General features: G+C 42.7%; 1 protein-coding gene across 1 annotated transcript in view; it reads left to right on the forward strand.

The window, feature by feature from the left end:
• LOC128310620 (microtubule-associated protein futsch) overlaps positions 1-1582 on the forward strand; it is a 338371-nt gene extending 336789 nt beyond the window's left edge. The window contains exon 7 of the mRNA XM_053047307.1: positions 1572-1582. The gene's annotated coding sequence lies outside the window, so the exon portion shown is untranslated. The remainder of the gene's footprint in view (positions 1-1571) is intronic.
• Positions 1583-6000: the final 4418 nt, after the last annotated feature.

The raw sequence follows: 6000 nt of genomic DNA on the forward strand, positions 1-6000 counted from the left end.
TATTCATACGCAACTGTGTTACTTTAAAATGGTTCGCACGTCGTATTCAATAACCGGCAAAGCAATTAAAAGCGTAAACTTTCCTCGCGCCAGTTCATTAGATAACGATCCTCGTAGCAGCCACGGCCACGGCGATAGTTTCGTCGGCAACCATTCGTAATCGGAGCTCAGAATCGTTTGATGAATAATTAAATTAGCTGATCGGGGTTGATAAGCGCTTATCGCACATGGTGTGAATAAGGGAAGGAAGAACTGGGACATGCCTGCCATAGTTTACACAGTCACGGAATGACACGTGTGTACGTTTGTGAGAGCGAGTGTGTGCGCGTGTGTGAAGGTTCCTTCTTATCTTCCGTCGAAGAAGACGATGGTGAAGCAATTATAAATACCATTTCTACTGTTCCAGTTACCAAGAGCCTTCCCGTTTTTAATGAGCTTTTTGAAAATGCATAACAATTTGTTATTAAAATCGCTTTACCTTCAACAACTTGCGTACGGTAAACATTCTCTAGAATAATGTTAGGAACTGTTAGTTGGGCTTTTTTGTGCTTTTTATTTCAATTTTTGTACTTAATTAAAAATGCTTATTTAATTGCGTTTTCCACTTATTCGAAAGATTACCACAACATTATTTAAATATGGCTTTATGAAACGAGTATTGCAATCGTTTAATCTACAAAAGCCTCATTCATACTGCCATGTCGGTCGTTCTTAATCAAGCCTCGTAAAAATGTGTTTGCGCACTGTGGGAAGTTTTGTTTTGCATCAATAAACAGACCCGCAACTGGAGAAGCGGAAAAATAACACGTTTTCATTGCAAATAAAAAAAACACACACACACACCCTCCAATCCAACCACCACAACCCCACAACGTCCAGCGAACGACAAGTGTTTGCAGATAAATAAATAAATCCATTAGAACAAACATGCAACATGCGTACACATACACGGAGCAGGGAACTGGCTGGCCCTAACAAACGAACCCAAGTGAACGATTCGCTGCATCTCATTAGCGCGACTGGCCCTGCTGGTGAATTAAACTAGTACTGGTGTACTGGAGGCTTCTTGGAGGCATTCTTTACGGACTAGTCCGAATTGGCCAAGCACTACAATAACCTAACTCCCTCGACTAAGCGCGGCACTGAAATGGGAACGCTCCAAGCGACTTCTGATGGGGATTTTCGCTCTATTTTTCTATGAAACATCAAGAACGAGATGATATTGTGGGATGCTCAATGTCACGTACCTTCCTGAGTGAGGAAATTGAAGGAAATAGAAGGGAAACTAATGATAACATGAAGAGCAACGTGCCTGCAAGGGGTTGCATGACCAGCCGTACAAAAGTCATAATAAAACTAATTTGATTGTATACATCCATCTTTCCTGATAAATCCTGGACCCGGGAAAGAAGACTGACCTCACTTCGAAATGGGAATCTTAGCAAAGCCCGAGAGCCAGAGCTCGTTAGATTACTGCAGAATATCTTCAATTCAGCGAAATAACTCTCAAGATTCTCGCTCAGGGGGTTAAATTGGATTGCAATAAAACATTATCTAGGAAAAATTGACAGTTTTAAAATAAAAGTTCCAATATTGGATCAAAAGTTGTTCCCATTTTTCAACGAATACATGCAAGGGCCTTCGCAGTATTACAATTCAGTAGCTCAGGTAAGTTTTTATAGGATAGGCCGGATCATATTGCGGATCAGAAGTTGTCGCTTCTCTCAACGAATTCCTGCACGAGCCATCGCGACAAGACATCGTGGACGTGATGCAATACGTCGCACAGTGATTGATACCTACAAGCGGCCGAAACTCTCCCAATAACTTCGCACTTTTAATTACAATTCAGTAGCTCATGTCAGTTTTTTCCCCTGAGAATACATTCGACGATATAGGAAGCAGGCCATGAAGGGTTTGGCTACTGTTTCGAAATACTCCCAATATCCGATCAGATGTTGACGCTTCTTTCCAGCAAAACATGCGTAACCAATGGCAACCAAGGAATGATGAACATGATTCAACAACACACAACTTTATAGGTTGTTATAAAAAGCTCACTGAGATGCATGAATTACTGTCATCTTTTGTATAACGAAAATTGTGTTATCAGCATTGATCATAAAAGAAGTATAAATAGATAGTATCACTATATTTTACCACCATGAAAGTAGGAATAGCTAAAAGATTATGAGTTATCAATTGTACTAAAATGAGCATTAATAACTCCGAGATGACTTCGTTCACACTGCCCTGGGTAGCTATTTTCCATTCGTTCTTCTACTCCAAGAGTTTCACATTTACCACCATTTTGTTCGTTAAAGTAGTGCAAGCGAAAAGAGAATATATTTTTCATTCTTTCGTTTTTAACTCGTACGATCCTTGAGTTAAGAGAAATACAACAAAAAAAATACATAAAATAGGACACCACAAGTACAGCGCTCGTAGTGCGCCCAGTAAAGTACCAGTCCGGTTCGAGCGTGGAAAAGTCAAAAGGTGGACGCCATAGAACCACCACCCGAACCGTGACCTAGTTGGGTGCTACCATTTTAATGCGTTTTAAAGGGCTTTGCGTTCGAGAGTGGCCTTGGTTCAATGAACCTTTTGTCGCTGGTTTGGTATGCCGGGAAGCGTCACTGTCACTGGTTCGTTGTTTGGTTGTTCGAATTGTTCGAAACCCTACGGATGGGTCGTGGAACCCTACCCCTTAGTGTTAATGAGTTTGATGACGCAATCAATATCCATTTCCCTTGTGTTTTCGTTTTCTCCCCTCCCCATTTCAAGAAGGTTAATTTAGGTTCCCTAACGTGCTACTACCGCTGTGCGTGGAATTACTGCTGGACGCTAGAAATTAAATTGTCACAATCCGTGGGCACTATTGTTTGAGAGAAGCCTCAGAAATTCACACGTTAGCTGTCGGCTGTCTCTGACATCATTCGATCGATTACGACGGACACCTATTCCCGAGCAAGCGATGATCGAATGTACAGTTAATGTCAGCTTCTTTGCTTAATTAATATCGCTCCGCTCTACACAGTTTCTTCCGTTGCGAGTTGCCTTGGTTCTGATCTCTTCCCAGTTTCTTTCTGATGTCATTTCGGTGAAACGAAGAGCTCATTTTATTATTCCACCAGCTTCACAATAGTTTCTTTCACTTTGGTATAATGGCGGTGGTTTTTATGATGCATGCAGGAAACGGACTCCACTCCAGAAAAGAAATCCGTCGCCTAGACGACAAAGAACACTACTAATGGCCGTACCGAAGATGTCAACCGACGTGTACGGGTGGTGTTGGCGTAGGTTGGTGGGAATGCTGACTAATGGCAATTGTAAAAGTAACTTATCTTTCCAAGTGGAGAAGAAAACCGTCCCATGCATATAGTATCGACGGACACTGGGAATACGAAATGTCACTGTCAGCCAATCGATATGGGGTTGGACACGGGAACGAGCGGAGAAGACTTTAGAACTACCAGCAGCTTGCGGTTATTACCATCTATAGCAGAAGGGTTTCTGCTTCTATTCTCGCTTGTAAACACGAGCAATCATTTCATTCTCCGTTAGTCATCCGTGGAGAAGTGTTCTTTGTTTAACGTTTTGTTCTCTTGATAAGAAGTCTTGAAGAAGAAAATCTTGACAGATCTTTGATAACTCATTAACCATATGCATGATCCAACTATCTCACAAAAATGCCCTATGACCTCATGCCCGAAAAGAAATCTGACCGATTGCACAACGAAATTGCGTTGGAAATGGAATGTAGCATTTTACGCGATCGGCTGGAAACCTTTGACCATGCCGTAAGCTGAAAAGCCCTCGCAGTAAGAACGCCGTGCTTATTTATTTAACGCAATAAATCTCACCCCAGCCGCCAAACCAAAACGCACACAGTGCCGAATGCTTCAGAAGTGCGCTATAAAGAAACGCAAAATCGAAACCGAAAACCCTTCTTTCTCTCCGGCACGGTACGATGGCCGTCATCACCAAAAAAAAAACAAAACAAAAAACGAGCTGGGAAAGAAAAACGTAAACGACATCCCCTGCTCGGAACAACGCCATCAAATGTCATGATGCAACTGCATCGCGATATTGCAACCAGCTTCCCCCTCATCCTCCCTTTTGGGCCATCGCAACGACTCCTTCGCATGTATCGTGCACATTCCTTCACGCAGGCGCAAGATCGCACTGTGACTGTTTTGGTCGACAATTACAATCACCATCGATCACATCATTTAATTCCCCTCCCTTTCGATCACTACCTGCGATAGCAAGATGGGATTGTGCAATTATCGTCACTCGTAATACTGACAGCTGCCAAACGATCGGTGCGGAAAAAGCAAAAGCCACGCTTCAGAACCGTTTCTATCGGTGATCGTTCTAAGGGTGGATTGTGCTTTTGTGGGCTTTCATGAAGCAGCCTCATTATGTGACACAAACCCCATCCCCTTCCAGTTGCTGGGGCAATGAACCCCGTCTTGCGGGTCTTGCCAACCAAAATTTGGACATCTCCATGTCGTTTGTCAATTGTTTTCCAAGAACGTACCCCTGCTACACGAACACGACGACGACGACGACGACGACGACGACGACGACGTTTCAAGTATGGAATGGGGTTTTATTTAACAATTTTTTTTAATGGCCAGTTTCTCTACACTTTATATCACTCGTATTCATGCACGAAGAGCAATAGAGATCGCGCGCGCGGTTGTGTATGGGTGTGTGCATAGTTCATAAAAAATTCAAATTTATACACAGCCAAACACACATACACACACAGAGGCGAACGAAATGGGAGCAAGAGAATAAAATGGTGTGCCTTGTCTTGTTGCGGGATTTGGGAAGAATGAAGCGTGCACGAACGGAATGGCCTCGACTATGGCAAGAATAAGTGCATTTATTCTTTGCATAAATTAACCTTATAATTACGTATTCATCTCGTTTGCTCCTGCCAGCCAAAGGTGATATGAATGGGATGGAAAAAAAGTGTGCGAAGGAAGGTTCTGAAAAGGTCTCTACCATTGCGCGAACAAATCCACCCGAGAGTTCAACTATCCACTCGAGATACTTTGGATGGTTGGTGAGATAAATCCGAAGGACTTATAGACAGCTATGAGAAAACAATTCTATGGACAAATTTATTCTGTGCAGGGTTAGCAGTTTTTCTAGATTTGCTACAACTGTCAAATTTAAACTGACAGATCAGACCCTAAAATGGATTTAGCACGTGGCTACCCAGAAGTGCTTCCAATAAATCACATTTCAAGTCAGAACTTCTCGACTTCATGTAGTCCACAGCTTGATCAATAGTACACGTACACCCGCCAGAACAAATATTTCTATTGTTTACAGTGCACTGTTTAAAAACACAACACTCCCCGTTGGTTGTTAATTAATTTTGCAGTCACATCACTTTGCCCGTGCACGGAACTGACGAGTGCGAGTCGCGTTATACATTACGTACGGAGCTAAGCCAGTTTTATTACCGTTTCAAGTGGGAAGTTTGACGAGATGGTAAAACTTCGCGCCGGGAACAAAGTTCGGAACTGCTGACGATGGCATCGAGGATGGCCGTCGCATTTGGCCAACCCTTTGGGTGTTCGGTGCCAAATGTGACGTTCAATTCTTATCGGTTTCCTGAGCACAACGCAAACCAGTTACGTTTGGCTGGAGTCGTCACCATCATCTTCGTGCCAGTGGTTTGGACAATAAACAGAAATAAATCTAGCTTAGCAAACAGCGTGCCGGTGGGAAAGGAGCATGGAAGGAAAAATAGAAATAAATAAAAACCGGATCTAATTTTAAGCACCTCACTGTACACGGTAATACCTTTTAGTGTTGGGCAATACTTCTACAATCCATCAAGAACTTTCGCATGGTAGAACACAGGCCAAATTTTTCTACTCCTGAAAACATTAATCATCGTCACATCTCTTTGCGTGTCGTACCTTTTTTCCATACAGACACACACACACACACCCATTACCCTGTTCTGGGTTTTTA

The sequence above is a fragment of the Anopheles moucheti genome, chromosome 2 (genome assembly GCF_943734755.1).
Source record: "Anopheles moucheti chromosome 2, idAnoMoucSN_F20_07, whole genome shotgun sequence".
NCBI classification, from domain to species: domain Eukaryota; kingdom Metazoa; phylum Arthropoda; class Insecta; order Diptera; family Culicidae; genus Anopheles; species Anopheles moucheti.